The sequence below is a fragment of the Mus musculus genome, chromosome 3 (genome assembly GCF_000001635.26).
Source record: "Mus musculus strain C57BL/6J chromosome 3, GRCm38.p6 C57BL/6J".
NCBI lineage: Eukaryota > Metazoa > Chordata > Mammalia > Rodentia > Muridae > Mus > Mus musculus.
In genome coordinates, this window is record NC_000069.6 from 127,384,685 (window position 1) to 127,407,220 (window position 22,536).

At 43.0% G+C, this 22,536-nt stretch overlaps 1 protein-coding gene and 2 long non-coding RNA genes across 15 annotated transcripts in view; 1 reads left to right on the forward strand and 2 right to left on the reverse strand.

Annotated features, from left to right (window-relative positions):
- Window positions 1-22,536, reverse strand: part of Ank2 (ankyrin 2, brain) — a 578,741-nt gene that overhangs the window by 463,078 nt on the left and 93,127 nt on the right. The window lies entirely within an intron of this gene.
- Gm52631 lies at window positions 1,514-22,300 on the forward strand. The gene is made up of 3 exons (XR_003954681.1): window positions 1,514-10,896; window positions 15,662-15,797; window positions 16,721-22,300. It is a non-coding gene; the product is annotated as a predicted gene, 52631 (long non-coding RNA).
- Gm46824 lies at window positions 9,221-18,043 on the reverse strand. Its single transcript, XR_001783984.2, has 2 exons — window positions 16,019-18,043; window positions 9,221-15,894 (listed from the first exon to the last, which is right to left on the reverse strand). It is a non-coding gene; the product is annotated as a predicted gene, 46824 (long non-coding RNA).

Here is a 22,536-nt window from a genome sequence, read left to right on the forward strand (position 1 = left end):
TTTTAAATAGAACACACGTAAACATCTGCTCATTTCTAGAAATTCCAAACTAGAAAATATGGGGGAAATTTTTGTTGTTGTCCTTTCTAAAAGCACTCATATCTTAGTCTAGAAGTTTAACTTGGAATATATTAAATTACTCACATTGCTCTAATTATCTCTGATGACCAATGCATATTCATCAAGTATTTACTATATACTTAGCCTGCATCAAACATGTTGGGGAAAAGTGGGCAGATGTAGAAAGCCTGAAATTCCTCCTGCACTTACTGTATTAGTTGGAAACATTTTTAAACATGGACAATTTGGTAAAAAACTAAGTTCTGTTCTGGTTTTTGTTATTGTTGTTGTTGTTTTGTTTTGTTTTGTTTTGTTTTGTTTTTGAGACAGTCTTTCTGTGTCTCCCTGACTATCCTGGGATTCACTATGTAGACCAGGCTGGCCTCAGACTCGCAGAGATCTGTCTGCTTCTGCCTCCCCAAGTGCTGATATTAAAGGCATGAGCTACTATATTCAGCTTAAAAACTAAGATCTTAAATTTAAACAATAATTTTTTAATGTGATCACAGAAATGCGGATAAAGGCTCATCCTTCTGCGGGAGACATGACTACAGAATAGGAAAAAGAACATGAAGGGCCACGTTTGTTTTTCAGGTAAAGCAGCAATGACAACAACAACAGCACACCCTGGGGCATGTGACACACACAGTTACACCTCCCTAACGTTCTTCAAGTGATGACATTACACAGAGATGCTGTTTAAGAAGCAACACCAGGCCGGGCAGTGGTGGCCCACGCCTGTAATCCCAGCACTTGGGAGACAGAGGCAGGCGGGTTTCTGAGTTCGAGGCCAGCCTGGTCTACAGAGTGAGTTCCAGGACAACCAGGGCTACACAGAGAAACCCTGTCTAAAAAAAAAAAGAAGAAGAAGAAGAAGGAGGAGGAGGAAGAGGAGGAGGAGGAGGAGGAGGAGGAGGAGGAGGAGGAGGAGGAGGAGGAGGAGGAGGAGGAGGAGGAGGAGGAGGAAGCAACACCAGAGTTGAAGGCAAAGTCTCTTTAGTGAATATGGAGAATTGAGAGCTGGTGGGAAGTCGCTACAGCAGTGGTTCTCAACCTTCCTAACGCTGCAACTCTTTAATTCAGCTCCTCATGTTGTGGTGACCCCAACCATAAAATTATTTTTGTTGCTATTTCACAACTGTAGTTTTGCTACTGTTGGCCATTATAATGTGAATGTCTGGTATACCGGACATCTGATTGTGACTCCTAAAGGAGTCAAGACCCACAGGTTGAGAATCACTGTATTAGCGCTTTCTAAGTGGATCTCAAGGAAACAGATCCACAGGCAGAAGCTAAAGACAGAAAACTGGGGGAGACTCCAGGGGAAAAAACCAACCTCTTCGTTAGTCAAGGTTCTCCAGAGAAACAGAGCCACAGGACAGACAGATGGACAGACAACCTGTATGAGGAGAAATGCATTATGGGAAATGACTCACAGGTTTATGACAGCTCAGCAGTCCCATGCTTATGGCATCTGCAAGCTGGAGAGCTATCAGTCTGGAAGCTAAAAAACCCATAATTTTCATAGGTTGATTCCCAATATGGAGTCGACAGCTTAATAATGGGTATAAGAGGATGCTATGGTCTTAATCTTGGACACCAAAGCCTCAATAACAAGGGGCTTCAATGCCCAGGACCAAAAAAAAAATGGATGACCAGTTCAAGGGTAGAAGATTCTTCCTTCTCTTGTTTGTCCCACCCCAACCCTGAGCAGATTGGATATTGACCAACATACTGATCAAAGCAGGTGCTCTTTGCTCAAATGGCTCAAACCCTTTTCTCTTCTAGAAATTGCCTCATGAAACATAGACAGAAAGAATGCTTCACCAGCGATTTGGATGCCCCTGAGTCTGTTCAAGTGGATGCAGAGAATTAACCATCACAACCCTATTAAATCAAGTTTGTGTAGGGAGTGGGTTTAAGGAATAAAGGAAGAGGGTGCAACAGGGAGTAAGTGTGGGTCACAGAGAAACTTGGACATTTCTAGCTGACAGTGGAGAACTTCTGTTCTGAGCAGACCTGTGAGTGAGCATACACATAAAGCATAAGCCAGAGGCAGCATATTACCCAATCTAGAGGCGGGCGCCATATTACCTAGTCTGGAAAGGCAATAGATATCGAATAAGGAAAGGCAGAAATCGAGATACATTAGATGAGAGAGAGAGAGAGAGAGATTTGAGAATGAGCTGGGTTTAGTCAACAAATAATTACAAGAAGCAAGAAGAAAAGCACAGATTCAAGATCTTGGATAAGACATGGCTGGTGATATCATGAAAAAGAATAAAGAAGTCACTTGGAGGATTTGGTTGGGGACAGGGAGTTGGTGCCGAGCCTGGTTTTGTCACATGGATACACACTCTGTGCTTGGTGCCAAAAAGTTCCTCTCTAAATCCAGCAGATTGTGTTGTTGACTCTGCGGGCCTGAATGCATCAATTTGTCTTACATGTCATGTTTCTGGGACAGTGCCCCACTTTAGCGCTGGCGACCATGCAGATGCTCCCGTAAATCCCTTCCATGGTTCAGTAAACACAGACTATGAAACGACATTCTACCCCACTGATGCCAACACAAAGCACCTCGGGGGGGGGGGGGAGCGGGGGGGAAGAAACGCCATTTTGCAGATTATTTCACAGCCCAGCAGTTGCAATCTCATGCTCGGAATCAGGGGACTGCTCCATTCGTGACAGAACACCACACGACCATCCAATGCTCATTCCACTCGTTAGACGGAGGGTGAGTCAGAGCCAAGGAAGGTGGTTGGCCTTTATTGTTTCAAGTTTAAATCTATTTCATTCTAATTCCATGTGATACATCAGACCTTAAAAGAATTTTGTTGTGTTCCTATTTTTTTTTTTGCCAGACACTGAAAACCAAAGATGACTTAAGTCAAAAAGTCTTCCTTCACAGAGCTCAAAGCCTGCAAAGTGAGACAATCACCTTATACACATGACTAGATTATCACACCTGATAGCTCTGATCATAGCTTGGTGGTAGAGAACTTACCACACTGGTATGGTCCCCAGCACTGCCAGGAAAAAAAAAATTACATAATAGAAACATTATAAAAATGCTCTAAAATCCCAGACTTGGTATGGGGGGGAGTACTTCCTGAAGTACTCAAAAAAAAAAAAATTACAGGACCAGGCATAGTGATGTATGCCTTTAATCCCAGCAATGAGGAGGTAGATGAAGATGGATCTCTGTGAATTCAAGGCCAGCCTGGTCTACATAGTAAGTTCCAGGATAGCCAGAGCTACACAGAGAGGCTCTGGTTCAAAAAGAAACAAAAAAACAAAAACAAAAACAAAAGAAAACAAAAGAATGTTACAGACTAGAGTGATCTTTGAGAACAGGGAATGATCTCCCACTCTAAGGCTAGGCTCTGACCAGAGTATTTCATGCAGATCCTCTTACAAAATCCAAACTCTTTTTTAGACAACGCTTCACTATGTACCCCAGGCTGGCCTTGAACTTGCAATCCTCTGGCCTTAACCTTCTTCATATTTACAATTTATGGATTCCTTTGTTCACTTATTTACTTTGTGTATGCTTATGTGGGGAAGTGTGGCAGCACACACTATGGCGTGTCTCAGGACAGTTCGCAGGAGTCAGCCCTCTCCTTCTAGCTTGTGGGGTTCGGAGATTGAACTAGGGTGATCAGTCTTGACAGTAAACACCTTTAGCTTCTGAACCATCTTGCTGGTTCTGGCTTGCTGTTTGGATGAGGAAACTAAACCTCCGGTGAGCCCCTAATTCAGATCTTCCGAGCTCCGGACCCCATGTGCTTTAATCCGAGTAATCATAATACAGTGGAAAGTAGACAGCCACCAGCTACGGCTGAGGGAACAGAAACAAACACCAGACCCTTGCCTGGCTAGAGCAGAACAAGCAAGGATTGCTGGTCAATTCTGTTTGGAATGACTAGCAAAGACCAGGTTGGAATGGCTATTTAAGTACAGCAAGCAGTTTGACTTAAAATCCCAGAGGCCAGTGATTTTAAAACCATATTAGGAAGACAATGACCACCCAAGCAATGCTGCATTTATTTAACTTTTATAGACTGCAAGGATTTGGGTAGGATTTATTTTATTAATAAAAATGTCCCACTTCCAAAAATAATATCTAAAGACTATCCACAGTTACAGAGGAGAGGTTGTTATAGATTCATAAGAATGAAAAGTGAAGGCGGGGCTCTAACTCAGTGGTGGAGCATTTGCCTCCCAAGAGAGAAAGACTAGAACAGGGGACAGGTTGGCAGCATCACACAGGTACCTTAGATACACGTGGCCACTGTGTAAAAGACAAGCCAGATCCATGGGTGTGGAGCATCAGAGAGTTGGTCACTTTGTCCATTTCTGTCTTCCCGTTACTAATAACAGTTTCTGCACAGTGTCACTTCTTCCTGGCCACTTTGGAGATGCCATCTTTGTCCACATCTTTGTCTCTTCGGTATGAACAGAATTCCTGTTCACAACTTCTTTATTACTCCTTGGATGGGAGGCCTTGACTTTTTCTTTCTAGGACTTGTCTTAAGGCACAGGCAGAGTGATATAGACTGACTTGCGATATACACCTCACCTTTGGAGTTGTAGCCCAGTTGTAGAGCACTTGTTTAGTGTCTTAGTTAGGGTTTTACTGCTGTGAACAGACACCACATTTACTACTCTTATAAGACCAACATTTAATTGGGGCTGGTTTACAGGTTCAGAGGTTCAGACCATTATCATCAAGGCTGGAACATGGCAGCATCCAGGCAGGCATAGTACAGGATAAGCTGAGAGTTCTACATCTTCATCTGAAGGCTACTAGCAGAATACTGGCTTCCAGGCAGCTAGAATGAGAGTCTTAAAGCCCACACCCACAGTGGCACTCCTACTTCAACAAGGCCACACCTCCCAATAGTGCCACTCCCAGGGCCAAGCATATACAAGCCATCACACTTAGCGAGTGTGAGGTTCTTAGTTCAATCTCTAATACCACCACCATCAAAAAAAAAAGTTTAGTAATTTTTCAAACCAGCCATGGTAGTACATGCCTGTAATAGTCAAGGTACAAACAGAAGGATGAATTCAAGGCTACCGTTAGCTAGTGAGTTTGAAATGAGCTTGGCTTACTTGAGACCCTGTCTCGAAAATAAAAAGTAAATACCTTAGAGCCAGACTTGGTGACACATGCCTATAATCCTAGCATTCAACATGCAGAAGCAATGGGATCATAAACCTGAGCTATATATGAAAAACCTGCATTTTTCTTAAAGTCAAAAGACAACACCTTGGGAATTAGACCAGGGCCGGGGGGGGAGGGGGAGGGGGAGGCGAATTTTTTTTTTTGATGACCTCGTGGTGCAAATGACCTATTTATCTCTTTGTTCAGCTTACCCTGAGTCTGACCAATGCACAGCCTATAACTGAAACATGAACACAATAATAAGGAAAGAAAATTTAGGGGACAACTGGTAGTATAGACAACGAGCATATGGTGTCCTGGGGGTCCCATCCATAGTGTAGAGAGAGACAGAGAATGAGCAAGAGAATGAACAATAATTATGAACTCAGCGGCTTTTTCCAGAACAATGCTGACATAATAATAAGGCAGAAGCACGGTGTATTGAGAGTTAGACAAGTACGGTGGCACACATTCTAGCATTTGGGAGGCATAACAGGTATCTTAGTCAGCGTTTTATTGCTACGATGAAGCACCATGGCCAGAAAGCAAGTTGGGAGGAAAGGGTTTATTCAGCTTACACTTCCACATCCCAATCCATCATTTGGAGGAAGTCAGGACAGGAACTCAAGCAGGGCTGGAACCCAGAGGCAGGATCTTATGCAGAGGCCATGGAGGAGTGCTGCTTACTGGCTTGCTTCCCCTGGCTTGCTCAGCCTGCCTTCTTAAAGAACCTAGGACCACCAACCCAGGGACTCCACCTGCTACATTGATCTGCTAAGAAAATTCTCTAAAACTGGATCTCATGGAAGCATTTCCCCAACTGCATCTCCTTTCTCTGTGAATCTAGCATGTATCAAGTTGACAAAACCAACTAATATAGCAAGATTCTGGTCCAAAAAGTTTTTCTGCTTCTAACTCTAAAGGAAAGGACCAAATACAGTTGGGGAATCCTGCCATTTCAAAAAGTAAAGAAGAAATCACTGGAGAAGAAAGAGATTCAACGCATCCAAAGTCCTATATATGAAGGAAAACCAACTGACTCAAAGGAACTAGAAACCAATCCAAGGGACTGTTTCCTTCCTACCTAGGCCCTGGTTGGGCACCTCTTCAGCCATAACACCAGAGGGAAGAGGCACAAAGTAAGTTTGCTGCTGTTTTTGTATTTGCGGAGTTAGCCCTGCTGGAGAATCTCACCTAGGGACATTCACAACTGTGTAAGCCCTCTACCTCACCTATATTCACAGCCCTCAACAGCAGCTTTGATTCCAAGCCCCAAACCTCCAACGTTAAGATAACTCGCCCCCAAAATGCCCCAACATTTAAAAGTAACTTTTAGAAACCCACGTTTTTATAAACCCTCCCCAGTAAACTTCTGGAAGACATTCCCACAGTGGTATTTAGTGATCACTCTCTACACACTGGCAACATAAAATTCAAGAAGACTCAGAGGAAAGGGGGAGGTGAATAATTTCCCAGACGTCAAACAGACTCCATCAGTCACATCCCCGAGTTACAGCTCTCCTATCCAACCTGTCCAGCCCCAAGAGAGGGCTCCAGGTGCCGACCTTTCTCTAATTGGTTTCTATCCCCACACCTTCCTCTTAAGTCATCATTTTCTGGGATAATTGGTACCTATAAATTCTTGCTAGAGTCAGTTTCCTTTCATTGAAAAGGTGCTTATATTGCAAACCTAAGGAGCAATTATAGATTCTATGTTTAACTAGCTTCATTCTTGCCATTTAATACCTAGTGTTATTTGCTGCATCCTGTCATGATATTTATCGAGAATAGGCAGAAATGCACCCAAGTAAATAATGTTAGTATTAGAGCCCCACTTTCAGAAAGAAAAAAAAAGTCATAGGAATAGATCATCATTTACCTCTTCTGATTTGGCAATGTATGTTGCATTATTAATCTATTAGTGGAAATGCATTCCTCCATGTCTTTGTTAAGTGAACATCTTGCCAGAATGTTTGGTAGCTCTTTTGTTATTTGATGAGTGACCATATCTCTTCCTACAGCAGCACTTCTTATCTGGGTATACCATGATCGTGGGGACAGGAGCTGGCAGAATCAGGCCCTTCCTTCTAAAATGCATGGTTGTTTTCAGTGTAAAGAAGAGTTCAACATGTTTTTCCTTATATTACACAGTAAATTCCTTCTGCTATCCCATAAGATGAATTCATAGTCCCGATTCTAGAAGTAGCTGTTTCATATATTCGAGTGGAACCATAATTTTTCGAATATTGAAAAGTCAACTTCTTGGTCTCGGTATTGTGGCACAAGCCTTTAATCTCAGTGTTCAAGAGGCAGAGGCTCGTGGGCCTCTGTGAGTTTGAGGGTAGCCTCAACTACATAACAAGTTTTAGGATAGCCAAGGCTATATAGTGAGACTCTGTATCAAAAATTTAAAAAAAGAAAGAATGTAAGAAAATCAATTTCTTTCTTCATTGGCTCTTAGCAACCTTAGCACTAACTCAGTGTTTACCCCAGCAAATGCACAGAATGTTCTGGCATATTTGCTCCATAATTCAGCTCATAATTAAGTTCATATAAACCCATATAACCTTTGCCTTAGTCATCTTACTTATTTTTAACTTGGTTTTCACCTTTCTCTGAAAATATCACGAATTTTCTCAAAATTCAATCAAGTAACTAGATGTATGGATTGAGAGCTACATGAAAACTTCATCTGATATTCAGTTTCTACGGATTCCTCCCTAAGCCATTTACCAACAAAGACTGGTTCAGCTCTAAGGGCTGGGCACTTACTCTTGAGAATTTGACTTTAAACAGATTAAACCAAAACAATGTGTGATAAAATGTGCTTTGCAATATGATAAACAAAAGAAGCACAATTAACGTCTTATAGGACTGGCCAACCTGTGCTAAAGGCTAACCAAGAGCTCGGTGGACAAGGAGAAGCCCTGAACCCTGTGTTAAGGCTGCTGTAAGTCTGAAGCTAGTGAGTCCCATAGTAATCACTTCAGCGATATCACAGTCCCCAAAGGGAAAAGATCATGGTGACATTTAGATGCAACTGTGCCATGGTTCCAAGACCATTTTCTCACTGGAGATTGGTTCTGAGATGGCAGAATATCATAGTAAAATTTTCTATCCATCATCCATGAAAACATTCAAGACCCTATCCTTACTTTTCAAAACAATTTTATGATTACAGTCACAGAATTGGTGTGTGTGTGTGTGTGTGTGTGTGTGTGTGTGTGTATGTTATTATCAATATTTCCAATATATATGCTGTTCTTAGGGCTGGAGAGGTGGCTTAGCAGTTAAGAGCACTAGCTGCTCTTCCAGAGGACCCAGGTTCAATTCCTTGCACCCACATGGCAGCTAACAACCATTTGTAACTCCAGTCCCAAGAGATGCAACACTCTCCTGGACTCTTCAGCTACCAGGTATGTGTGTGGTACACATACACACATGCAGTGCTCCTCACCTACGAGGTGTACAGAATCAGTTCTAATAGGCCATTTTGATTTACTGTTTCAGCGCAATGTATTTAAGTTTTGGAATGAAAAAAAAAAAAACCTTATTAAAGGCAACATGTTTCAAGCATAAGGCATTGTCCTTGGCATAGTCTTCAACATATTCACTTATTTTATTTTTTTTAAACGTGTGTGTGTGTGTGTGTGTGTGTGTGTGTGTGTGTGTGTGTGTGTAGGTTTATGGATGTGAATGCAGAGGCAAGAGAAGTCAGAGTTAGAGCTAGAGTCATAGGCATATGAAAAAAACGGACTAGGATATTGTCTAGTGTCTAGTTACAGTGCAAGACCCAAAGTTCCAACTACAGACACACACACACACACACACACACACACACACACGATAACTTTGTAAAATTTACTTGCAATCAAACTACAAAGAATTCTCATTACTTGTCTTCATGCTTACATGTATTAAAGCCTAAAATCTGTGGGGCGAATTTTTGCAATGTTTATGGTATTTATTACAGAACATCTTTTTTTTTTTTTCTTTTGGTTTTTCAAGACAGGGTTTCTCTGTATAGCCCTGGCTGTCCTGGAGCTCACTTTGTAGACCAGGCTGGCCTCGAACTCAGAAATCCGCCTGCCTCTGCCTCCTGAGTGCTGGGATTAAAGGCGTGCGCCACCACGCCCAGCCAGAACATCTTTTGAGGTAAGACTATCTCCTAATCTTTCACAGGCTGCTACTCGCTCATTTTGCAAAGTGATACTCTAAGGACCCCCTGCCAATATTGGGAACGCTCTCTTGTGGATTAGAGTACTGGGCTCTGGTATCTAACCCATGGCAGGATAAGCAAGTACGCAAGCACTAGCTTCACCCCCAACACAATGTCGAGAGCTCTCAGCTAAACCAGACAGGAGACCTCGAAATGCTTTGGAAGCAGTGCTGAGCCCGGCATCCCCATGTTAGTCCGAAGAAGACGAGCTCCACACAGAAGTCCATCTCCCAATCCCCAAGATCCATGTGTGTTACCTTGTGTGGCAAAAGGGACTTTGTAGGTGTGACAGGAACGATCATCCTAGACTGTCCCAGTGGCCTAGCATCACCTGGGTCCTCATATGAGCGAAAGAAAAGAAAGAAGTAAAAACAAACAAACAAACAGTGCCTGGCCCATAGCCCTCTCTAGTGAACGGGACTTTGGCTCTCCAGCCTGCACACAAATACATTTGTGTTCTTTTAAGTGACTAATTGTTGAAATTTTTTTCTCTCTCTTTCTTTTGTTGTTGTTGTTGGGTTTTGTTTTGGGTTTTTTTTTTTTTTGGTTGGTTTTTTATTTTTTGTTTGGTTTTTTTCTGTTTGTTTGTTTTAAGAGGAGGGGTTCTCTCTCCATAGTCCTGGATGTTCTAGAATGTCCTATTCAGACCAGGCTAGCTGGAGAACTCCCAGAGAATCATGTACCTCTGCCTTCTGGGTGTTAGAATTAAAGTCATCCACCACCAAGCTCAGCTGTTGAAATTTCTTAGAGAGGTAATAGAAGATATAAGGAGAGAGAGAGTGAGAGAGATAGAGAGAGAGAGAGAGAGAGGCTGATAGTTAAAGGTAAAAAGTGATTTTAAAAGCTTAAAGCTTTCCAAAGGAAAAAATGCAGAACTGCCTGTCTGCCTCTGCTTTGTCCTAAGTTTATGTCTGCCGCTGCTACCACCATCTTCTGCCATCGATCCACCTTCTTCTACTTTACGATGTTGACTGAATAGCAGTGATTTTCTCAGGGAGCTTCTGGCCTACAGGACAGCGTTGGAACTATTGAGCATCCAGCTTCATGCACTGAGCAGTTACCCAGTTTTCTGGGTCTCCAGAATGCAGACAGCCATTGTTGAGCTACCCCAGCAACTGTTGTTTAAGCCGTCCAAAGACTACCCTTTAAAATGCCATATATAAATTCTGTCTAATCTGTCCCCCTGGCGAATCCTACCTAATATAAATAGCACTCACAAGAACTCACCCACATCTCAGGGTGCACTGAGATCCGCTTCAAGCCAAGTGTCTGCCATCTGGGATCGAATGTGAAAAGATTACCCAGAACCCGAAAGAGAACTCAAGTCAAATAACTTCACACCAGGCATTGGATTCGGCTCCAGTACATCTCTCTTGGCTCGCCTTTCCACATGTGCTGCTAGTGACTCACATTACCCACTACACCATATCAACACCTTTACACGCCTAAGGTGAAACTCATGTTTTTAAAATAATTTTTTAAATGTTTAGCTCTGGAACTCTACACTGGTTTCTTTGTAGTGTATACTTGCTTAAACAGAGGATGTGGTGCTATCTCTAAAAACGGTGGATCACGTCAGTCAACACAGAACCAGATCTGCAACAGGGTTTGATTTTTGTGGGGGTTTGTGTGTGTGTCTAGATTATAAAGTAAGAGCAAAGGGAGATATTTAATTTCTTTTCTGAAACAGAAGAAACAAACCCCGCGGGATTTACTAGGGCAATTTGGGGGCGGAGGGGGTGTGTGTGGCGGGGCTTCCAGACTTGTTCTTTATGTACTTCATAGAGGAGAGAAGACACCATTTTGACCAAACGTTAAAAAGAAATCTGTACTCAATGCACCATCATGAAATGCTTGTGCTTTAAATCCCACTAAACTTCTGCTCCTACCACTTTAAATGTGGTTTTTCCAGCAGGCGGCTGAATACAGAGGTGGTGTGATGACTTTACACAGCACCACACAACCTGGCTGCAATCTAGCTCTGCTCACCGACTTTAAGCAAATTCTTTAACTTCCCTGATTCCTAATCCTTAAATGAAGATGACACAGAACCTTCACTGCTCCACTCAGCATAGCCACACATTATGTATGTGGTCATTAGCTGTGCATTTTTCCTTCCTAAATGAATTCTCACAATATTCTGTTTCAGCTATCTACCTCCGCCCTTTGAACATTGCAGAACTGTGTTATAAGGTTTCTAGAGACACAAACACAAACACTGGGCTCTACCTGCTATTCTCCCTTTACCCAGAACCTGACCTCATCCACGGCTCTGACCTCCCTGACAGCAGAATTCACACCACTTCCTGATCCACACAACACCTCCACCTTCTCCCACCGTGCTAAGCCACATGCTCCCATCCTCGGGAGCCTCTACGAAGTAATGCTGAATGAGAGCTCCCTATAAGGCAGTGGTTCTCAAACTGTGGGTTGTCTAAGACCATCCTGCATATCCAATATTTACATTATCAGATTCATAACAGTAGCAAAATTACAGTTATGAAGTGGTAAGGAAAATAATTTTATGGTTGGGGAACTACGTGAGGAACTGTGTCAAAGGGCCACGGCATCAGGATGATTGACAGCCACTGCACTGTCCTCTGCACGCTGACTGTCCATCACTCTCTAATACCTACTTCACTTTGGCATGTTGTTGGCCACGTGCAGAAATCATTGCAGGAACTGGATAATTCCAAAGCCCAACTCAGATCTCAGTGTTAATAGGGACTCATGGAGAATCCTGCCGCTGGTTTAGAAATGGCACCCCAGGAGCCCTGCCCATCCTGGTACAGATCTTCAACCTAGTGCCAGCTGACAGAGGATGGGCAAGGACCAGGACCATGTACCTCCAGCACAAGGCACAGTGGTCGCTCAGGAAGAGAGGGAGCATCAGTCTTCCCCAGGGATGAGCCCCCAAAATGAGTGTCCAGTACCAAGCGGTCAGCATTAAAAACATACACACAAGTAACGCTGAACAGATTCAGCAGGTTGTGTTGACACTTTTATTCATTTGTAAAGCTGTAAGTGTGGGAGGGAATAGGGGAAGGCAAGGGGATGGTTGCAGGGAGGAGAGAGGGGGAAATGACATGATTATTAATTGTATTTTAATTAAAAATAAGCCAGTCGCTGTAGAATGAAGGGAAAACGTTTGTTCTTCTCAGGTGGGAACAACAACCCATTGTTTCTCATATAAAGAAGAGTGACCTTGGCGGGAACAGTCACAAACACAGCCTTTGTTATGGCTCTTGTCTTTGTTGGAAGGTTTTTGAAATATGGCCCGACACTAATGGCTCAGGCTGGCTTTGAACTTATGGCATCTTCCTGCCTCAGCCTCCAAAGTGTTGTGAAGATTTTTATCAGTACTCAGACTTGGAACAAATAAAGAAGGAACTGGAGAAATGGCTCAAGTGTCGAGAACACTTTAGTGCTCTTACAGAGGACTCAAGTTCAGTTCCCAGGACCCACATAGTGATACCCTGTCTGGAAAAAATATGAAAAATTAAAATAAAATAAGGACCTCTTTGTCCTCGGATCTTTCCTCTCTCTGGATGAATACATTTCTTTTACAGTACTGGAGATTGAACCCAGGGCGTTGAGCATACTAGGCAAGCCACTCAGCCACACCCTTGGCACTCTCCTGTCTGTCATCTATAATTTAATGTCTATTAAGAAGCAGTGCCATTTGGTGGGTTTGTGGTGTCCCGTGTCTCAACCAATATGCTGCGTGGCACGCATCTTTACCAAGCCACACTTTAGTACTACAGGACAGCCATTCACATGTGTCAAAATATTTAGCACCAACTACTAGTTAAAGTGTCAGTCCTCATTTAAGATAACCTCACGTCAAAACAGACAGAAGGCACACACTGGAGTGATCAACTGGAACACTTGTCTTCCAGGCTGTTCCTAGAATATGTGTGTGCTCCCGAAGCAGACGCCTCAAAACCCAGCTTGATCTTGGGTAGCGGGAGCCACCTGCTCTTTCCCAGTCCCCCGAGCCGACTCTTGGTTATCCTCATCACATCCTTTTCTATTCCTTAACCTTTCTGAATGCCTTGTATCTGAAACCCAGGGATCCTGGAATGAAAACCCAGTGCTTCTCAGCTATTACCTAGGCACACGGGGCAAGGAATTGAAGTAAAACTGGAAAGGGGCCGGCTTTATCGATTGCATAGGCAATGTTCTCCAAAGAGGAGGGCAGACCTTCCTGTCGCTTCATGGACACGTAGTGCTCCGGAGAACTGAAAGTCTGAAAGCAAGAAGAAGCTGAAAGTCCACAGAGGAAGGAAGGAAGATCGCCCTTTTGTGAGGAGGAAGAGAACTGAGGACTAAGAGGAGCCAAAGACAACCTGTAAAAGCAAGAAATACCAAGAAAGAGGGAAACTCCCGTTCGCCTGAGTCATCACCAAACATACTGTGCTGCGTCAGCTTTAAAGCGAGTGCCGTGGATTCTCCGAGAGAGGTCGCAGGGACATTGGCTGCTGGAACTTTAGCTTGTCATGAGCCCTCTGTGCCTGAGTTCGCACACCAACTTCAGGCAGAATGCTAGAAGTGCCGGGGACTCCAATTTCCATCAGGGTAAATCTGTAGTGCCAAAAATGAGCTGGGAAATACTATGAAGCTGGGGTGGGGGGCAAACCAAAGAGGGGGAACCCTCATCCTGCTTCCATGCTCATGGGGGATAAAACTACTGTCTGCATTCTACCTGAGCCTCCAGAAAAGCAGGCTATCCCAGTGTGAGCCAGGCCCAGGCAGGCCTCCATGAAGACTACGTAGAACTGCCTTTCATAGAAAAGGGAAAAAAAAAAACTCAGAACAGAAAGGGTTCTTTATTTGTTTCTAATTTCTAAAGACAAACAACCTTTGGAGAAAAAAAATTAATCTTTGTCAGTGCTCCGACTGGGAACAAATAAAGGTGCTAGAGAGATGGCTCAGTGGTTAAGAGCACTTTACTGTTCTTACAAAGGACCCAAGTTCCGTTCCCAGCACCCACCTCAGGCTGCTCACAACTGCTTGTCCCTCCAGCTTTGGAGGATCCCATGCCCTCTCCTGGCCTCATCAGGCACTGCACTCATGCGCACACATGATTAAAAATAAAAATTTTAAAGACAAAGGAAAGAGTTGAATGGAGCTGTTACACAATACGGCAAAGTCCAGGGCAGTGGGCTCTGCGTATGCTATTTCTTTTTAATGTATATGTGCGTGTGCCTGAGTGAGTTTATGTATACCACATGCATGCATATGACCATCAAGGCCAGAGGGTATCAGATCCTCTGGAACTGGAGTTACTGGCAGCTGTAAGCCACCTGCTGTGGTGCCAGGAATTGATCCTGGTCTTCTGCAGAAGCAGTAAGAATGCTCTCTCTAGCATCTTCTGTGCTAGTTGATTAGTTCTCAGATGATAGCACTTTGGAGACCGAGCAAGTAGATCTCTCTTGCTAGTTCTAGGCCAGCCTGATCTACATAGTGAGCCCCAGGCCATCTACAGCTTCATCGTGAGACTCTATCTCAGCAAATGAATTAATAAAGCTTTTAAGTCTAATTAGAAAGTACCTATAAAAAAAGACATGTATAGACCAAGCACGGAGGCACACACCAATAATCGCAGTACCTCAGTGGTAGAGGCCGGATGATCAGGTAGATCACTGTGGTGATTTAAATATGTTCGGGCCATGGGAACTGGCAATATTAGGAGGTATGGCCTTCTTGGAAATAGTCACTGTGTCACTGTGGGGGGAGGTTTTGAGGACTCTTCCTAAGGTCAAGCTCTTCCCAGTGTGGAATGAGACCCTCCTTCTGGCTGTCTGCAGAAGAGAGCCTCCTTCTGGCTGCCTTCCAATTAAGATGTAGAATTCTATTTTCTTTCTTTCTTTCTTTCTTTTTTTTTTTGGGGGGGGGGAGTGGGTTTTTTTTGTTTTGTTTTGTTTTGTTTTGTTTTGTTTTTTTGGTTTTTCAAGACAGGATTTCTCTGTGTAGTCCTGGCTGTCCTGGAGCTCACTCTGTAGACCAGGCTGGCCTCGAACTCAGAAATCCGCCTGCCCTTGCCTCCCAAGTGCTGGGATTACAGGCATGCGCCACCACTGCCCAGCCAAGATGTAGAATTCTCATCTCCTCCTGAACCATGTCTGCCTACAGGCTGCCATGCTTCCTGCCGTGATAGTGGACTGAACCTCTGAAATTGTAAGCCAGCCCCAATTAAATGTTTTCTTTTATAGGAATTGATTTGGCCATGGAGTCTCTTCCCAGCAATGGAAACCCTAAGGCAATCTCTGTCAAGCATAGCATGTCCTAGGCTCCATGAGTCTCTGTCTCAAGAAAGTCAAAAATCAGGCCAGCAAGATGGCTCAACAGGTAAAGGTGATTGCCATGAAAGCCGGGTGACTTGAAGTCAATTCTCAGAACCTGTATGGAGGAAGGAAAGAACAAATTTCCAAACTTGATCTTTGACCTCTTCTAGCTCAACAGTGGCTGGCATACACCCACACTTACACGCACACACACACACACACCAATAAATAAATAAATAAATAAATAAATAAATAAATAAATAAATAAATAAATAAAACTTTGACCTCTTCTAGCTCAACAGTGGCTGGCATACACCCACACTTACACGCACACACACACACACACCAATAAATAAATAAATAAATAAATAAATAAATAAATAAATAAATAAAACACACACATATAGAAACTTCTTGAAAAATCAAAAACAAAGATAAGTGATAGTTCTGTATATGTGTAGAAGTGGGACACAGCAGCACGGCCCTGAGAACAGCCATTATCTGAGGAAGAAACAAAACTTAATAATCTTGCATTTGAGACACTCAGTTGCGTGTTTTAAAGCATAAATTATTCATAAAAGGCGAGGAATCCAGCCACTTGGGTGCACCAGGCACCATCAGAACTGATCATTAACTAATTGAGCAGCAGTAATTGATCACCAGTCACTTCTTATACCAAGCCCCTTTGGTGTCTTGTTCTACTTACATTACAAATTGCCCTGGCATCGATAAAGCAGAAACCCCCAGCCATCTGGCCTGGCCTGTATTCCGGCGTGCCAGGTTTTCAAAGGACCAGGGTCTAAAGACTGACATTTGGGGTTCCTGTGTCTTCCCCTTACTCTCTCCCTGATGTCTCATTGATTCTGATGTCTTCTTTATCTGAGTTAAAACTTTGTATATTGCTATAACCCAAGACTCTCCTTGGTAGAGCTGCCGGGAACTTTCTTCAGTGGGAATGGCAAAACCTCTCTCTATTTGTTTTCCTAGTGGCTGCACAGAAACTAAGACCACCTTCAAAGCTCTACATCCAAAGGAGGCTTGTCTCGCCAACCCAGACACGAGGGCGCACTTTGTGTCCTTACTACCTATTTGTCTCAGCAAAGGACTGAGGAGCCTGCAGTCGCTGCTGGATGGCCTGAGGGAGATGTTATCCTTTTCCCAACTTAAATTTTGAGCACTAAAGTACCTGAAAACATCTACCATCTACCTATTAAAAAAAAATAGATGGAATTGCAGCAGCACACTGGTGTTTTGTACAATACACATCCTTTTCAAATGTTGTTTTTCTGAATTTTTTCTTTTCAGTCCCAAACGGAAAATGAAGCAAGCCTGCATAACAAACACAAGGGCTGGAATGTTATTCTCTGTGTGAAATTTTACAGCAACAATTATTTTTAGTAACATCTGGGCCAAATGTTCTCGCTGGACTTGGTTTATTCTGAAATTGGACACTATGCAATACCAGGATGAAACACACAAACCCACAGTCCTAGGCTACAAATACCTCTAGAGTTAGAATTAATATGCTATCCTACATATCAACTAAGTTTCGGTAAGGGCAAAATTTGGAATGTGGAACAATTACGGTCTTTTCTGAGCAAAGTAAAACATTTTGTGACTACAAAAAAAAGGAGAAAAATCTACTTTTCAAGTCCACTTGCTCTCTGTCGGGGATGGTTTAATGTTTCCTTCATTCACAGTTCTATTATGGATGGTTTAATGTCCCATTTGTTATAAAAAGCCAATAATATCAAGTCCCAAAGGGAAAGGCACAAAGTACAGCGTCAATGCTTCAGCTAAATGGGGACAGATGTGTGTGTCCAACTTCTACAGTCTATTTGTCTCATTAGCAGCACCTGAGTCCCATAATTACACTTCACACACACACATACACAATGTTGGGGGTAAAACCCAAGACATCACATGTAGGTCTACCCCTGCATTTTCTTTTTTTGTTTGTTTGTTTGGTTGGTTGGTTGGTTGGTTTTGGATTTTCGAGACAGGGTTTCTCTGTGTAGCCCAGGCTGTCCTGGAACTCAATCTGTAGACCAAGCTGGCCTCAAACTCAGAAATCCTCCTGCCTCTGCCTCCTGAGTGCTGGGATTAAAGGCATGCGCCACCACGCCCAGCACCCCTGCATTTTCTGATGCAGGATCTTGCTATGTAGCCAAGGCTGGACTTGAAATCAAAATTCTCCTACCTCTTGCGTGTCATAGACCTAATGCCAAGAGTATACTTTTTGCTGTATGTTTGTTTGCTAGTCTTTTTCAAGACACAGTTTCTCTGTGCAGTGCAGGCTGTCCTGGAACTTACTATTTAAACCAGGCTGGCCTCAGAACTCAAAGATCCACCTACCTCTGCCTCCCAAGTGCTGGGATTAAAGGTGTGCACCACCATGTCCAGCTCCAAGAGTACTTTTAAGTGTCTAAAACAAGACCCCAATAACGTGAGTTCTGAATGCATGGCCTGAACGGACTTCAAAACCCAACTTAGTAAAAATTAAAACACAAGCAGTGTGGTTCAAATCAAGTTTTATTTTCTATTTTCTCTTAACATGGTAAGGACTCCTGAGCTGGAATCTCGGCTTACACTTCTCCAGCTGGACTCTCCCTGGTGCTGGCTCTGCAAACAACCAAAATCCTGGTCCAAATACTCTGGGAAAAGGATAACATTTGGCCCTTCTCTCCAGAGGCTTAGAGACACCAAGGGCAAGTGGGTAGCAAAGTATTGGAACTCAAAGACACGGGTGAAATGTAAAGCAGGGAAATATAATAAATACGATATTCCATCTCTCTAGACCTACAGGAACAAGTATCTGATCAGCATGATAGATTATTTTGAGAAGTTCTCGATCACTATATAAATTATAAATTGGGTTTAAGCAGTTCCCCTGGTTGTTTTGTTAAAATTGTTTTGCCATCAACCCAGTAATAAGTAGAGAAAGCCACGCCCACAATCTTTCCGAGAATGACCATGCATGCAGTGTAAGTTGATTGAATAGAGTGAATGAAGAAGGGATCTAAGTAATGTCAACACACTCAGTACTGGGTCTTGAAAGGTGGAATTTTCTTCCCAACAGAGGACAGTGGGTATTTCTCTAAATTAGTATGCACAAAAATGTTTTCCTACCCAGTCAGCTCAGTGCTCTCTCTCTCTCTCTTTAAAGATTTACTTATTTATTTATTTATTTTATGTATGTAAGTACACTGTCACTGTCTTCAAGCACACCAGAAGAGGGCATCAGATCTCATTACAGATGGTTGTGAGCCACCATGTGCTTCTGGTACCTGAACTCAGAACCTCTGGAAAAGCAGTCAGTGCTCTTAACCTCCTGAGCCATCACTCCAGCCTGTATCTACGTTCTCAAAAGGTTGGTGTGTCTTCTTCCCCATACTCAAGACAAAGGACAAAAATAGGCTAAAGACTTATATAACAAACAAGGTTCAAAAAACAATAGACAGTTTTACAAGAAAGGTCTCCCCCTAAACAATTTACACAGTTAAGTGTATGGACTTTAAGAAACTGTTAGAAAAGACAGCATTAATCATTTAAAGGAAGGAAGGAAGGAAGGAAGGAAGGAAGGAAGGAAGGAAGGAAGGAGGGAAGGAGGGAAGGAGGGAAGGAAGGGAGGGAGGGAGGAAGGGAGGGAAGGAAGGAAGGAAAGGAGGGAGGGAAGGAGGGAGGGAGGAAGGAAGGAAGGAACAAAGGGAGGAAGGAAGGAAAGAAGGAGAAAGGAAGGAAGGAGAAAGAAAAGGAGAGGGAAGGGGAGGGGAGGGGAGGGGAGGGGAGGGGAGGGGAGAGGAGAGGAGAAGAGAAGAGAAGAGAAGAGAAGAGAAGAGAAGAGAAGAGAAGAGAAGAGAAGAGAAGAGAAGAGAAGAGAAGAGAAAAGAAAAGAAAAGAAAAGAAAAGAAAAGAAAAGAAAAGCCAACTGTAAGTCAAACTGATCCCAAATGCTAATCTCAGGTTTCAGGTTGAATCTGGGGACATCAGGGCACAGGGAACAGTAGCATCAGGCTCTCACGTGGGATGCTGCAGACAATGGGCTGATCCATAACTTCAGTCTACTTTAGACCCTTGGATGGATGGGCTAAGAGCCCAGTGAGCTGTAATAACCCTGAAAAGCTTTTGGCTCTGGCTGTGGACACATTAGCATGAACTTCAATCTGTTTCTTTGTTAGTAACAAGAGATATTTGCTTGCACTTTCTGCCTAAATGGATCGGATAAAGAACCTAAGACCTCCAACAATGGAATTCGCAACTGGTACAGCTGCTAGTCACAGCTTTGGGCCCCAAATGAACTTTTTTTGTGGAGGAGAGGGTGACATTTCCCCTTAGCTATCCTTCCTTGAAATAGGCAGACTTTCATGGGATGTTTCTGTCCACATTATGGAATTCATGCTTTATTTCCCTTTCTTGGCTCCTCTCTGCTGTAATCTAAAGTTTGCTATATGTTATCATTTGGAGGGGTCCTTAACGATGTCACCATTTAGAAATGTCACACATCCAGCCCTTTGTTTCTGAGCTAGAGCGCACAGACTGTTTAAACAGTATGCCAATTATTCTTGCTAGGAGTACTCAAAGCCAGGAGGATGAATTTCTCCCAACATATCACTTAGCTTAATATCTAGAATGAAAAGAGCCCCTCACTGCACCAGTAAAAGTTGGTATTTACACAACAAACAATCAGAGGACCTCTGTATTGAAATCAAGGTTCCTATAAGCGGTAATTGAATAACATGCAACTTAATTTTGTGTTTGTTGTTTTTATGTACACTTAGACGAATTACATGTGACACTGATTCATATTTATACTGATTGCAAGTCAATAAATGAATTTCACTCTGACTAAAATTAGGCTGAATATTTAACAGATGGACATTCTAATAACATTGTGGAACAACATTTAATTGGATTACTTTTTTGTTTCCCCTGAGAGCCAGAGTCTCACTATGTAGCACTGGCTGGCCAGGAAGTGACTGTGTAGAGCAGGCTGCCCTCAAATTCACAAGGATCAGCCTGTAAAGGCCTGTGCCTCCAGCCATGGCTAGTTGGATTACCTTTTAACTATCAGTAGAGATGAGTGTGTAGCTCAGTGGTAGAGTACGCCCCAGGGTTCAATCCCCAGCATCAAAGAGAATCATAGAAACAGATAAAGGTATACTCAGAAGCAGGCATGGCAACATTGCATATATTTGTTTCATTAGTCAATCAACAAGAATTTTTTTTAACCCAGATTAGGCCTAGCGTGAATTTAAAAAGAGAAAAATTAGTCTGAAACTTTATAGTAAATTAAACATCATTTAAATAGTTTTAAATAAGTCATCTTGGCAGGCCTATATTAAACCAAGAATATTGTACAACTCAGGAAACTACCCAGATGGGAGGCCTTGGAAAGTTGGTGGGTGTGGTGTTTGCAGTAACTGAGAAACGGTGTATGATCTTAATAAGGGCAGTCCATAATCCCACAAAGACAAGATCAGAAAAGCCTAAGGACCAGGCATTTATAATCTCACCACCAGACCAGGAAAGACACCCAAGGAAAAGCAGAGACCTGTGTTCTTTCTTTTTTCTCTTCCAGTTTGTTTGTTTGTTTGTTTGTTTGTTTGTTTGTTTGTTGTTTTGTTGGTTCTTTGGTTTTATGAGACAGGGTTTCTCTATAATAGTCCTGGCTGTCCTGGACTCACTCTGTAGATGAACTCACAGACATCCGACTGCCTCTGCCTCCAGAGTACTGGGATTAAAGGGTGTGCCACTATGCCTGGCCACCTCGTTTTCTTTTTCTTTTTCTTTTTCTTTTCTTCTCCCTCCCCCACCCCCACCCCACCCCTGTGTGGTTTTTTTTTTTTTTTTTTTTTTTTTTTTATTTTGAGACAGGGTTTCTCTGTATAGCCTGGCTGTCCTGGAACTCACTCTGTAGAACAGGCTGGCTTCGAACTCAGAAATCTACCTGCCTCTGCCTTCCAAGTGCTGGGATTAAAGGCATGAGCCACCACTGCCCAGCCACTTTGTTTTCTTAATAGCACCTTTGTGATCATTTCTAAGACATTTGGAAAGGAACATGAAGTTATGATGATTTTAGTATCCTAGTAATATAATATTTTAGTAAAATGAAAAATAATCTAAAAGAGAAAAGGCACTTGTTTTTAAGGACATGCTCTCCCCTTAGCCTGAGATGTGCAGAAGCTGCCCTAAGCTCAAGTCGTGAGTTCTAGGCGCCAAACTTACATTCCCTCGTCAATTTTCCTCCCTATAAATAGTCAGTCCTCAGCTCTAGCCCCAGTACCTTCCCTGAGATGTAGAGTGTCGCTGACCCCTCCCTCTCAAATGCACACTGCCGAATTTTATAAATAAGATAGCCATTAGCCAAGCTTATGGGGACTTGACAAATTGATAACTGCCTCCAATTTTTTTCATATTAATATTAGTTTTGTTTTATTTTGAAACAGACTCTCACTCTGTAACCCTGGCTGGCCTGAGATTTATTGGGGAAGACCAAGCTGGCTTCAGACTCACCGTTGAGTTGGCTGCCCTTGCCTCCCAAATACTGAGATCGAAGGTGACTGCGCACCACCATACCACACCCAGCTAACAATAATTTTTTTAAGAGATTTGACTATCTAAAGTGCCCATGAGTAAGCTCCTCCCTGAGAAACAGGCAGTGTGGTCAAAGGAGGGCTCCTCACCCTCACGCATAGGGTATTGATGTGCTCAAGTGTGGGCAACATGTTATCAGACCCCCACATTCAGAGAGACTACCTTGGCATGGGACCAAAAAGAGGGTCTATCTAGCCTGAGGAGGCAGG